Raw genomic sequence first — 14,587 nt, forward strand, 5'->3', positions numbered from 1 at the left:
CAATTCCCCGGCAACGGCGCCATTTTGATGATTGGATTTTTGATGGTATAGAATTTCACAAATGAATTCTCGTTGCAAGTATAGTTTCTAAACCAAACAATAATCCTTTCATACAAAAGATTGTTTGTCACAAGTAACAAACCCCTAAAATTAATAACCGAAGTATTCAAACCTCGGGTCGTTCTCCCTAGGAATTGTAATGAAGTGTCTTGTTATCGGTTGTGAGTTATATTTGGGGTTTTGATATGAAGCATGAAAGATAAATGGTAAGAAAGTAAACTTAATGGCTAAAAAGGTCTTGGCAAGGGTTGGTGGTCAAAGATCTCTATCCTAATCACTAACCACAATATGAGAATTGGCAAGGATTAATCTCATTAAATCATCCTCTAACTAGTAGTAAAGGAAAGTCAAATGAGCTATATCAATCCTAGTCCATAAGTCCTAACTCTCCACTAATTCAATTAGTGAGAACTAGAGTCAATGAATCCCAATCATCAATTATTTGGACATTAGTAACTCAAGAGTTCCTAAGTTACCTTTCCAAGCCAAGAACATAAGACTCTACTCTAAAATCCAACCAAGCATTTCATCAAACACTTGGGAGGCATAAAAGGAAAGCATAGTAAGATTGCAAGAAAAGTAAATCTACATTACTCAATTTGCAAGGAATTAAACAACAACAAATCAAATGAACACAATTATTATGATTTACCTTGAATTGAATTGAAAGAGAAAGGGAGGAACAAAAGTAGATCTACAACAAAATGCAAGAACAACATAAAGGAAATTACAACAAAAGGATGGAAGAAGAATGAATGTAACAACAAGGAATTGAGAAGAAGAAGATGAATTAAAATCTAGATCTAAGAACTAAACCTAATCCTAATTCTAGAGAGAAGTGAGAGCTTCTCTCTCTAGAAACTAATTACAAAGCTAAACTAAACTAATTGGTAACTAACATATGTTTCCCTCTTCACTCCTTGGGTTAAATAGCATCAGAAATGAGTTGGATTGGGCCCACAAGGCTTTAGAATTCGTTGGCCACGTTTTGCTTTAAGTGAACTAGGTGGCAGCAACGGCGCGTGCGCATACTTTGCGCGTGCGCGCCACCATACGTGTAGAAACTATGGCAAATCTTATATCGTTTCGAAGCCCCGGATGTTAGCTTTCCAACCCAACTGGAACCGCATCATTTGGACCTCTGTAGCTCAAGTTATGGCCGATTAAGTGCGAAGAGGTCGGCTTGACAGCTTTCCGGTTCTTCCATTTCTTCATGAGTTCTCCAACTTTTCATGCTTTCTTTCTTCATTCCCTTGATCCAATCTTTGCCTCCTAAACCTTAAATCACTTAACAAACATATCAAGGCATCTAATAGAATTAAGGTGAATTAAATTTAGCTATTTTGAGTCCTAAAAAGCATGTTTTCACATTCAAGCACAATTAAAGGAGAATATACAAAACCATGCTATTTCTTGAATAAATATGGGTAAAAGGTGATAAAATCCCCAAAAATCAATACAAGATAAACCCTACAAATGGGGTTTGTCACTACTTCCCGTCCTCTCAGTGAAAATGTTCTACGCACGCTGTCACCGCACGGCTAATCATCTGTCGGTTCTCGATCATGTTGGAATAGGATTTATTGATCCTTTTGCTTCTATCACACGCCCAACAATCGCGAGTTTGAAGCTCGTCACAGTCATCCCTTCCCAGATCCTACTCAGAATACCACAGACAAGGTTTAGACGTTCCGGATCTCAGGAATGGCCGCCAATAATTCTAGCCTATACCACGAAGGTTCCAATCTTAGATTAGAAACCCAAGAGATACACATTCAAGCTTGTTTGCATGTAGAACGGAAGTGGTTGTCAGTCACGCGTTCATAGGTGAGAATGGTGATGAGTGTCACATAATCATCACATTCATCATTTTCTTGGGTGCGAATGAATATCTTGGAGAAGAAATAGACTTGAGTTGAATAGAAAAACAATAGTACTTGTATTAATTCATGAAGAACAGCAGAGCTCCACACCTTAATCTATGGTGTGTAGAAACTCTACCGTTGAAAATACATAAGAACAAGGTCTAGGCATGGCCGAATGGCCAGCCTTCAAATGTGTCTAAGATAGCATAAGACTTATCAAAGATGAAAATACAATAGTATAAGGTCCTATTTATAGAGAACTAGTAGCCTAGGGTTTACAGAAATCAGTAATTAATGCAGAAATCTTCTTCCGGGCCCACTTGGTGTGTGCTTGGGCTGAACATTGAAGCTTCCATGTGTAGAGACTTTTCTTGGAGTTAAACGCCAGCTTTTGTGCCAGTTTGGGCGTTTAACTCCAGCTTTTGTGCCAGTTCCGGCGTTAAACGCCAGAATTCTTGAGCTGACTTGGAATGCCTGTTTGGGCCATTCAATCTCGGGCAAAGTATAAACTATTATATATTGCTGGAAATCTCAGGATGTCTACTTTCCAACATAATTGAGAGCGCGCCAATTGGGCTTTTGTAGCTCCAGAAAATCCACTTTGAGTGCAGGGAGGTCAGAATCCAACAGCATCTGCAGTCCTTTTTCAGCCTCTGAATCAAATTTTTGCTCAGGTCCCTCAATTTCAGCCAGAAAATACCTGAAATCACAGAAAAACACACAAAATCATAGTAAAGTCCAGAAGAGTAATTTTTATTTAAAATCTAATAAAAACTAATTAAAATATACTAAAAATATACTAAAAACAATGCCAAAAAGCGTATAAATTATCCGCTTATCACAACACCAAACTTAAATTGTTGCTTGTCCCCAAGCAACTGAAAATCAATTAGGATAAAAAGAAGAGAATATACAATGAATTCCAAAAACATATATGAAGATCAGTATTAATTAGATGAGCGGGGCTTTTAGCTTTTTGCTTCTGAACAGTTTTGGCATCTCACTTTATCCTTTGAAGTTCAGAGTGATTGGCTTCTATAGGAACTCATAATTCAGATAGTGTTATTGATTCTTCTAGTTAAGTATGTTGATTCTTGAACACAGCTCCTTTATGAGTCTTGGCCGTGACCCTAAGCACTTTGTCTTCCAGTATTACCACCGGATACATAAATGCCACAGACACATAACTGGGTGAACCTTTTCAGATTGTGACTCAACTTTGCTAGAGTCCCCAATTAGAGGTGTCCAGAGCTCTTAAGCACACTCTTTTGCTTTTGGACCACGACTTTAACCGCTCAGTCTCAAGTTTTCACTTGACACCTTCACGCCACAAGCACATGGTTAGGGACAGCTTGTTTTAGCCGCTTAGGCCAGGATTTTATTCCTGTGGGCTTTCCTATCCATTGATGCTCAAAGCCTTGGATCCTTTTTATCACCTTACCTTTTGGTTTAAAGGGGTATTGACTTTTTCTGCTTGCTTTTCTTGTTCTTTCTTTTTCTTTTCTTTTTTTTTTTCTGCAAGCTTTTCACTGCTTTTTCTTGCTTCAAGAATTAATTTTATGATTTTTCATATCATCAGATAACATTTCTCCTTTTCCATCATTCTTTCAAGAGCCAACAATTTTAACATTCATAAAAAATCAAATTCAAAAAAAAAAAAATATACACTGTTCAAGCATTCATTCAGAAAAACAATAGTATTGCCACCACATCAAAATAATTAAACTGTTTTAAAATTCGAAATTCAAGTACTTCTTTTTCTTTTTCAATTAAAAACATTTTTCATTTAAGAAAGGTGATGGATTCATTTTCATAGCTTTAAGGCATAGACACTTAGACACTAATGATCATGTAATAAAGACACAAACATAAAGCATAAAAATTTGAAAAACAGAAAATAAAGAACAAGGAAATTAAAGAACGGGTCCACCTTAGTGATAGCGGCTTGTTCTTCCTCTTGAAGATCTTATGGAGTGCTTGAGCTCCTCAATGTCTCTTCCTTGCCTTTGTTGCTCCTCTCTCATGGTTCTTTGGTCTTCTCTAATTTCATGGAGGAGGATGGAATGCTCTTAGTGCTCCACCCTTAGTTGTCCCATGTTGGAACTTAATTCTCCTAGGGAGGTGTTGATTTGCTCCCAATAATTTTGTGGAGGAAAATGCATCCCTTGAGGCATCTCAGGGATTTCATGAGGATTTTCCTCATGCTCTTGTCCATGAGTGGGATCTCTTGTTTGCTCCATCTTTTTCTTAGTGATGGACTTGTCCTCATTAATGAGGATGTCTTCCTCTATGTCAATTCCAGCTGAATTGCAGAGGTGACAGATGACATGAGGGAAGGCTGACCTTGCCATAGTAGAGGACTTGTCCGCCACCTTGTAGAGTTCTTGGGATATAACCTCATGAACTTCTACTTCCTCTCTAATCTTGATTCTATGAATCATGATAGCCCGGTCTATAGTAACTTTGGGGATCACCTTCTTCTTGGCCACAACTTCATAGAAGTGGTCTTGATGCACCCTTGAGAGGAATCTCTCCATCTCCCATGACTCGGAGGTGGAAGCTTTTGTCTTTCCTTTTCTCTTTCTAGAGGTTTCTCCGGCCTTTGGTGCCATTAATGGTTATGAAAAAACAAAAAAAGCTTCAGCTTTTACCACACCAAACTTAGAAGGTTGCTCGTCCTCGAGCAAAAGAAGAAAGAAGAGAGTAGAAGAAGAAGAAATAGAGGAGATGGATGGGGCTTAGTGTTTCAGCCAAGGGGGATAGGTGGTGTGTATGTTGTGTGAAAATGAAGAGTGAAGATGGGTTTATATAGGAGTGGAGAGGGGGTATGGTTCGGCCATTATGGGTGGGTTTGGGTGGGAAAGTGGTTTGAATTTGAATGGTGAGGTAGGTGGGGTTTTATGAAGGATGGATGTGAGTGGTGAAGAGAATGGTGGGATTTGATACGTGAGGGGTTTTTGGGGAAGAGGTATTGAAGTGATTGGTGAATGGGTGAAGAAGAGAGAGAGAGATGAGGTAGGTGGGGATCCTGTGGGGTCCACAGATCCTGAGGTGTCAAGGATTTCTCATTCCTACACCATGTGGCGTGCAAAATGCCCCTTGCTGCCAATTCTGGCGTTAAACGCCAGGTTGCTGCCCATTTCTGGCATTTAACGCCAGCTTCTTGCCCATTCCTGGTGTTAAACGCCAGTCTGGTGCCCATTTCTGGCATTAAACGCCTAGAATGGTGCCAGACTGGGCGTTTAACGCCCATTCTGCTACCCTTACTGGCGTTTAAACGCCAGTAAGTTTCTCCTCCAGGGTGTTCTATTTTTCATTCTGTTTTTGCTTCTGTTTTTATTTTTTCAATTGTTTTTGTGACTTCACATGATCATCAACCTACAGAAAACATAAAATAACAAAAGAAAATAGAGATTTAATATAGATAGTTAAAGATTGGGTTGCCTCCCAACAAGCGCTTCTTTAATGTCAATAGCTTGACAGTGGCTCTCATGGAGCCTCACAAATGTTTAGAGCAATGTTGGAACCTCCCAACACCAAACTTAGAGTTTGAATGTGGGGGTTCAGCACCAAACTTAAAGTTTGGTTGTGGCCTCCCAACACCAAACTTAGAGTTTGACTGTGGGGGCTCTATTTAACTCTGTATTGAGAGAAGCTCTTCATGCTTCCTCTCCATGGTTACAGAGGGATATCCTTGAGCTTTAAACACAAGGGAGTCTTCATTCACTTGAATGATCAATTCTCCTCTGTCAACATCAATCACAGCTTTTGCTGTGGCTAGGAAGGGTCTGCCAAGGATGATGGATTCATCCATACACTTTCCAGTTTCTAGGATTATGAAATCAGCAGGGATGTAATGGTCTTCTACCTTTACCAATACATCCTCTAAAAGTCCATAAGCCTGTTTCTTTGAATTGTCTGCCATCTTCAGTGAGATTCTTGCAGCTTGTACCTCAATGATCCCTAGCTTCTCCATTACAGAGAGAGGCATAAGGTTTATACTTGACCCCAATTCACACAGAGCCTTCTCAAAGGTCATGGTGCCTATGGTACAAGGGATTAAGAATTTTCCAGGGTCTTGTCTCTTCAGAGGTAATTTCTGCCTAGTCAAGTCATCCAGTTCTTTGATGAGCAATGGAGGTTCATCCTCCCAAGTCTCATTACCAAATAACTTGGCATTTAGCTTCATGATTGCTCCAAGGTACTTAGCAACTTGCTCTTCAGTAACATCTTCATCCTCTTCAAAGGAAGAATACTCATCAGAGCTCATGAATGGCAAAAGTAAATTCAATGGAATCTCTATGGTCTCAGTATGAGCCTCAGATTCCTATGGTTCCTCATCAGGAAACTCCATGGAGGACAATGGGCATCCATTAAGGCCTTCCTCAGTAGAGATCACTGCCTCTTTCTCCTCTCTAGGTTCGGCCATGTGAGATGTGGTTATGGCCTTACACTCTCTCTTTGGATTCTCTTCTGTATTGCTTAGGAGAGTACTAGGAGGGAGTTCAGTAATTTTCTTACTCAGCTGACCCACTTGTGCCTCCAAATTTATAATGGAGGACCTTGTTTCAGTCATGAAACTTTGAGTGGTTTTAATTAGATTAGAGACAATGGTTGCTAAGTCAGAGTGGATTTGCTTAGAATTCTCTGTCTATTGCTGAGAAGATGGTGGAAAAGGCTTGCTATTGCTAAACCTGTTTCTTCCACCATTATTGTTGTTGAAACCTTGCTGAGGTCTCTGTTGATCCTTCCATGAGAGATTTGGATGATTTCTCCATGAAGGATTATAGGTGTTTCCATAGGGTTCTCCCATGTAATTCACCTCTTCCATTGCTGGGTTCTCAGGATCATAAGCTTCTTCTTCAGAGGAAGCTTCCTTAGTACTGCCTGCTGCTGCTTGCATTCCAGACAGACTCTAAGAAATCATATTGACTTGTTGGGTCAATATTTTATTTTGATCCAATATGGCCTTCAGAGAATCAATCTCAAGAACTCCTTTCTTCTGAGCTATCCCATTATTCACAGGATTCCTTTCAGAAGTGTACGTGAATTGGTTATTTGCAACCATTTCAATGAGTTCCTGAGCTTCTGCAGGCGTCTTCTTCAGATGAAGAGATCCTCCAGCAGAGCTATCCAATGACATCTTGGATAGTTCAGACAGACCATCATAGAAAATACCTATGATGCTCCATTCTGAAAGCATGTCAGAAGGGCACCTTCTGATCAATTGCTTGTATCTTTCCCAAGCTTTATAGAGGGATTCACCTTCCTTCTGTTTGAAGGTTTGGACTTTCACTCTAAGCTTGCTCAATTTTTTGAGGTGGAAAGAACTTTGCCAAGAAGGCATTAACTAGCTTTTCCCAAGAGTTCAGGCTTTCTTTAGGTTGTGAATCTAACCATGTCCTAGCTCTGTCCTTACAGCAAAAGGAAAAAGCATAAGTCTGTAGACTTCAGGGTCAACCCCATTGGTCTTGACAGTGTCACAGATTTGCAAGAATTCAGCTAAGAACTGATGAGGATCTTCCAATGGAAGTCCATGAAACTTACAATTCTGTTGCATTAGAGAAACTAATTGAGGCTTAAGCTCAAAGTTGTTTGCTCCAATGGCAGGGATTGAGATGCTTCTCCCATAAAAGTCGAAAGTAGGTGCAGTAAAGTCACCAAGCACCTTCCTTGCATTGTTAGCATTGTTGTTTTCGGCTGCCATGGTTTCTTCTTCCTTGAAAAGCTCTGTTAGGCCCTCTAAAGAGAATTGTTCTTTAGCTTCTCTTAGCTTTCTCTTCAAGGTCCTTTCAGGTTCAGGATCAGCTTGAACAAGTATGCCTTTATCTTTGCTCCTGCTCATATGAAAGAGAAGAGAACAAGAAAGTAGGGAATCCTCTATGTCACAGTATAGAGATTCCTTGAGGTGTCAGAGGAAAAGAAGAATAGAAGGAGGAGATAGATAGAAGAGAATTCGAACATATAAAGAAGGAGGGAGTTCGAATTGCATCTTGAGGAAGAGTGTTAGTCCTTTAAATAGAAGGATGTGAGAAGAGGGGAAGAATTTTCAAAATTAAAGTAAAAGATATTGAAATAATTAAAAGAAATTTTGAAATTTTGATTGATGCTTTTCGACAACTAAAATTGGGAAAGAAATTAAGTGATTTTGAAAAAAGATTTTGAAATTAGAAATTAAAAAGATATGATTGAAAATTAATTTTGAAAAAGATGTGATTGAAAAGATATGATTTAGAAGCTATGATTGAAAATCAAATTAAAAAGAGAAAGTTTTAAAATTAAAGTTGATTACTTGACTAACAAGAAATTAAAAGATATGATTCTTAAAATTTAAAATTTGATCCTTTCTTAATAGGCAAGTAACAATTTGAAAATTTTGAAGTAAATCATTAATTTATAGCAAGGATTTTTGAAAATTATAATAATAAAAAAAATGGAAAGAAATTGATTTTGAAAGGATATGATTGAAAAGATATGATTTGAAAAAGATTTGATTTTGAAAAATTATGAAGATTTGAAAAAAATTTGAATTAAAAACAAAATCTTCCCTCTAGTGTCATCCTGGCGTTAAACTCCCAGAATGGCATCCATTCTAGCGTTTAACGCCCAAAATCCTAGCCTTTTGGGCGTTAAACGCCCAGCCAGGTACCCTCGCTGGCATTTAAACGCTAGTTTTCCTTCTTCACTGGGCGTTTTGAATGCCCAGCTTTTTCTGTTTGATTCCTCTACTGAATGTTCTGAATCTTCAATTCTCTGTATTATTGACTTGAAAAGACATAGTTTTGGAAATATTTTTGAATTTTCGATGATGAGAAGCAATAAAAATGCAACTAAGATCAAATGAACAATGCATGCAAGACACCAAACTTAAAAATTTTCATATAAGAGACACTAACAAATTGAGAATGCATATCAGAAACAAAAAAAAACAAGAGAATTTAAAGGTCAGAGCAATGAAATCATCAAGAACAACTTGAAGATCAATGAAGAACATAATGCATATATTCGAAAAATGCAAAAAGAATAAAGACATGCAATTGACACCAAACTTAAAAATTGACACTAGACTCAAACAAGAAACATAAAATATTTTTGATTTTTATGATTTTATAAATTTTTTTGTGATTTTCGAAACTTATATGGAAAAGAAAATAAAGGGATTCAAAACTTTTAATAAGAATTCCAGGAATCATGCAATGTTAGTCTAAAGCTTCAGTCTAAAAAGATTAGACATGGTTGGCCAAGCTTCAGCAGAACATTACATTCAACAACTAAATTGACGAGAATCAATCAGCTTTTGTGATGATAAAAACATCACCTTGAAACTCTAGAATTCATTCTTAAAAATTCTGAAGAATAAAAAGAAAAGTACCTAATCTAAGTAACAAGATGAACCGTCAGTTGTCCAAACTCGAACAATCCCCGGCAACGGCGCCAAAAACTTGGTGCACGAAATTGTGATCATTAACAATGGCGCCAAAGGACTTGGAGCTCTTAAACGTGAATCACACTTTGTCACAATTCCGCACAACTAACCAGCAAGTGCACTAGGTCGTCCAAGTAATAAACTTTACGTGAGTAAGGGTCGATCCCACGGAGACTGTCGGCTTGAAGCAAGCTATGGTCACCTTGTAAATCTCAGTCAGGCGAATTCAGATGGTGATGGAGAATTGATAATTAAAAGATAAATAAAATATAAAATAAAGATAGAGATACTTATGTAATTCTTTGGTTGGAATTTCAGATAAGCGTATGAAGGTGCTTTGTTCCTCCTGAACCTCTACTTTCCTATTGCCTTCTTCCAATCATTCATACTCCTTTCCATGGCAAACTTTATGTTGGGCATCACCGTTGTCAATGGCTACTTCCCGTCCTCTCAGTAAAAATATTCTACGCACATTGTCACCGCACAGCTAATCATCTGTCGGTTCTCGATCATGTTGGAATAGGATCCATTGATCCTTTTGCGTCTGTCACACGCCCAACAATCGCAAGTTTGAAGCTCATCACAGTCATCCCTTCCCAGATCCTACTCAGAATACCACAGACAAGGTTTAGACGTTCTGGATCTTAGGAATGGCCGCCAATAATTCTAGCCTATACCACGAAGGTTCCAATCTTAGATTAGAAACCCAAGAGATACACATTCAAGCTTGTTTGCATGTAGAACGGAAGTGGTTGTCAGTCACGCGTTCATAGGTGAGAATGGTGATGAGTGTCACATAATCATCACATTCATCATGTTCTTGGGTGCAAATGAATATCTTGGAGAAGAAATAGACTTGAGTTGAATAGAAAAATAATAGTACTTGTATTAATTCATGAAGAACAGCAGAGCTCCACACCTTAATCTATGGAGTGTAGAAACTCCACCGTTGAAAATACATAAGAACAAGGTCTAGGCATGGCCAAATGGCCAGCCTTCAAACGTGTCTAAGATAGCATAAGACTTATCAAAGATGAAAATACAATAGTATAAGGTCCTATTTATAGAGAACTAGTAGCCTAGGGTTTACAGAAATCAGTAATTAATACAGAAATCTTCTTCCAGGCCCACTTGGTGTGTGCTTGGGCTGAGCATTGAAACTTCCATGTGTAGAGACTTTTCTTGGAGTTAAACGCCAGCTTTTGTGCCAGTTTGGGCATTTAACTCCAGCTTTTGTGCCAGTTCCGGCGTTAAACGCCAGAATTCTTGAGCTAACTTGGAATGCCTGTTTGGGCCATCCAATATCGGGCAAAGTATGGACTATTATATATTTCTGGAAAGCTCAAGATGTCTACTTTCCAACGCAATTGAGAGCGTGCCAATTGGGCTTCTGTAGCTCCATAAAATCTACTTCGAGTGTAGGGAGGTCAGAATCCAACAGCATCTGCAGTCCTTTTTCAGCCTCTGAATCAGATTTTTGCTCTGATCCCTCAATTTCAGCCAAAAAATATCTGAAATCACAGAAAAACATACAAACTCATAGTAAAGTCCAGAAGAGTGATTTTTATTTAAAAACTAATAAAAATATAATAAAAACTAATTAAAATATACTAAAAATATACTAAAAACAGTGCCAAAAAGCGTATAAATTATCCGCTCATCACTTGTCCCCAAGAAACTAAAAACAAAATAGGATAAAAAGAAGTTCAGAATGATTGGCATCCATAGGAACTCAGAATTCAGATAGTGTTATTCATTCTCCAGTTCGGTATGTTGATTCTTGAACACAACTACTTTATGAGTCTTGGCCGTGACCCTAAGCATCTTATTTTCCAGTATTACCACCGGATACATAAATGCCACAGAAACATAACTGGGTGAACTTTTTCAGATTGTGACTCAACTTTGCTAGAGTCCCCAATTAGAGGTGCCCAGAGTTCTTAAGCACACTCTTTTTGCTTTGTATAATGACTTTAACCGCTCAGTCTCAAGCTTTTCACTTGAAACCTTCACGCCACAAGCACATGGTTAGGGACAGCTTGATTTAGCTGCTTAGGCTAGAATTTTATTCCTTTGGGCCCTCCTATCCATTAATGCTCAAAACCTTGGATCCTTTTTACCCTTGCCTTTTGGTTTAAAGAGCTATTGGCTTTTTCTGCTTGCTTTTTTCTTTCTTTCTTTTTCTTTATTTTTTGCCATTTTTTTTGCAAGCTTTGTGTTTTTCACTGCTTTTTCTTGCTTCAAGAATCAATTTTATGATTTTTCAGATTATCAATAACATTTTTCTTTTTTCATTATTCTTTCAAGAACCAACGATTTTAACATTCATAAACTTCACTATTAAAAAATTTGCACTGTTCAAGCATTCATTTAGAAAACAAAAAGTATTGCCACCATATCAAAATAATTAAACTATTTTTAAGATAGAATTCAAAATTTTTGTACTTCTTTTTCTTTTTCAGAAAATATTTTTCATTTAAGAAAGGTGAAGGATTCATAAAACATTCATAGCTTTAAGACATAGACACTTAAACACTGATGATCATGTAATAAAGACAAGAACATAGACATAACATAAAGCATAAAAATTGATGAGCGGATAATTTATACCCTTTTTGGCATTGTTTTTACATAATTTTTAGTATGTTTTAGTTACTTTTTATTATATTTTTATTAGTTTTTATTCAAAAATCACATTTCTAGACTTTACTATGAGTTTGTGTATTTTTCTGTAATTTCAAGTATTTTCTGGCTGAAATTGAGGGACGTGAGCAAAAATCTGATTCAGATGCTGAAAAAGGACTGCAGATGCTGTTGGATTCTGACCCTCCTGCACTCGAAGTGAATTTTCTGAAGCTATAGAAGCCTAATTAGCTCACTCTCAATTTTGTTGGAAAATAGACATCCTGGGCTTTCCGGAAATATATAATAATCCATACTTTTCCCGAGATTTGATGGTCCAAACTGGCGTCCAAAGCCAGCCTAAAACATCTTGGCGTAAAACGCTCAAACTGGCACCAGAATTGGAGTTAAATGCCCAAACTGGCACCAAAGCTGGCGTTTAACTCTAGGAACAGCCTTTGCACGTGAAAACTTCAATGCTCAGCCCAAGCACACACCAAGTGGGCCCCGAAAGTGGATTTCTGCACTATCTACACTTAGTTATTCATTTTCTGTAAACCTAAGTTACTAGTTTAGTATAAATAGTACTTTTTACTATTGTATTCGCAGACTATCTCATGCTATCATAGACCATTGTTCACATTTGGAGGCTAGCCTCACGGCCATGCCTAGACCTTTTTTACTTATGTACTTTCAACGGTGGAGTTTCTACACCCCATAGATTAAGGTGTGGAGCTCTGCTGTTCTTCATGAATTAATGCAAGTACTATTATTTTTCTCTCAATTCACGCCTACTTCTTCCTCAAGATATACTCTTGTTCTTAATTCAGTTAAGTCAGAATGAAGGGGTGACCCGTGACAATCACCCAATCTTCGTTACTCGCTTAGCCAAGATCCGCGTGCCTGACAACCACAAAGCGGTATACATGATGTTCAACGTAGTCATTGGACGACAGCCGGAGTATATTCTCTTAGATATCTAATACACGGACCGAGTCCGTGAGATTAGTATCTTCGTAGTATAGGCTAGAATCATTGGCAGCATTCCTGGGATCCGGAAAGTCTAAACCTTGTCTGTGGTATTCCGAGTAGGATCCAGGAAGGGATGACTGTGACGAGCTTCAAACCTGCGAATGTTGGGCGCAGTGACAGTGTGCAAAAGGATCAATGGATTCTATTTCGATGCTAGCGGGAACTGATAGATGATTAGCCATGCGGTAGCTGTGCCTGGTATTTTTCATCCGAGACGAGAAATCCGACAGTTGATTAGCCGTGCAGAAACCATAGAGGACCATTTTCACTGAGAGGATCTTATAGCTTGCCATGGAAGGGAGCACGCATGGTTGGAAGAAGGCAGTAGGAAAGCAGAGGTTCAGAAGCAACAAAGCATCTTCAAACGCTTATCTAAAATTTCCACCAATGAATTACATAAGTAACTTTATTTTATTTTATGTTCTATTTATCTTTTAATTATCAAAACCTTATAACCAATTGAATATGCCTGACTGAGATTTACAAGATGACCATAGCTTGATTCAAGCCGACAATCTCCATAGGATCGACCCCTTACTCACGTAAGGTTTATTACTTGGACGACCCAGTGCACTTGCTGGTTAGTTGTGTGAAGATGTGAAAAGTGTGAATCATGATTTCCCCACACCAAAAACCGAAAACAGAAAAATAAGAACAAGGAAATTAAAGAACGGGTCCACCTTAGTGACGTCGGCTAGTTCTTCCTCTTGAAGATCCTATGGAGTGCTTTAGCTCCTCAATATCTCTTCCTTGCCTTTGTTGCTCTTCCCTCATGGCTCTTTGGTCCTCTCTGATTTCATGGAGGATAATGGAGTGCTCTTGGTGCTCCATCCTTAGTTGCTCCATGTTGGAACTCAATTCTCCTAAAGAGGTGTTGAGTTGCTCCCAATAGTTGTGTGGAGGGAAATGCATCCCTTGAGGCATCTCAGGGATTTCTTGATGAGAAATCTCCTTATGCTCTTGTTGAGGTCCATGAGTGGCCTCTCTTGTTTGCTCCATTCTCTTTTTAGTGATGGGCTTGTCCTCTTCAATGAGGATGTCTTCTTCTATGACAATTCCAACTGAATTGCATAGGTTATAAATGAGATGAGGGAAGGCTAACCTTGCCAAAGTGGAGGGCTTGTCTGCCACCTTGTATAGTTCTAGAGGTATAATCTCATGAACTTCTACTTCTTCCCCATTCATGATACTATGGATCATGATAGCCCGGTCCACTGTAACTTCAGACCAGTTGCTAGTAGGAATGATAGAGCGTTGGATGAACTCTAACCATCCTCTAGCCACAGGCTTGAGGTCAAGCCTTCTCAGTTGAACCGGCTTGCCTTTGGAGTCTCTCTTCCATTGAGCTCCTTCCACACAAATGTCCATGAGGACTTGGTCCAACCTTTGATCAAAGTTGACCCTTCTAGTGAAAGGATGAGGATCTCCTTGCATTATTGGCAAGTTAAATGCCAACCTCACGGTTTTCAGACTGAAATCTAAGTATTTCCCTCGAACCATTGTGAGCCTCGGGTTCATACTTTGATCATGGTTCTTAGTGATCCATGCATTAGCATAGAACTCTTAAACCATTAAGATTCTG

The 14,587-nt window shown here is 38.5% G+C and overlaps 1 non-coding gene and 1 pseudogene across 1 annotated transcript; one reads left to right on the top strand and one right to left on the bottom strand.

The window, feature by feature from the left end:
* Nucleotides 1-5,424: 5,424 nt before the first annotated feature.
* On the bottom strand, nucleotides 5,425-7,128 carry LOC148578223 (uncharacterized; annotated as a pseudogene).
* LOC148578224 (small nucleolar RNA R71) lies at nucleotides 7,123-7,230 on the top strand. The gene has a single exon (XR_015904359.1). It is a non-coding gene; the product is annotated as a small nucleolar RNA R71 (small nucleolar RNA).
* Nucleotides 7,231-14,587: the final 7,357 nt, after the last annotated feature.

Source organism: Arachis ipaensis, chromosome B1 (assembly GCF_059453495.1).
Source record: "Arachis ipaensis isolate K30076 ecotype BB chromosome B1, ASM5945349v1, whole genome shotgun sequence".
NCBI lineage: Eukaryota > Viridiplantae > Streptophyta > Magnoliopsida > Fabales > Fabaceae > Arachis > Arachis ipaensis.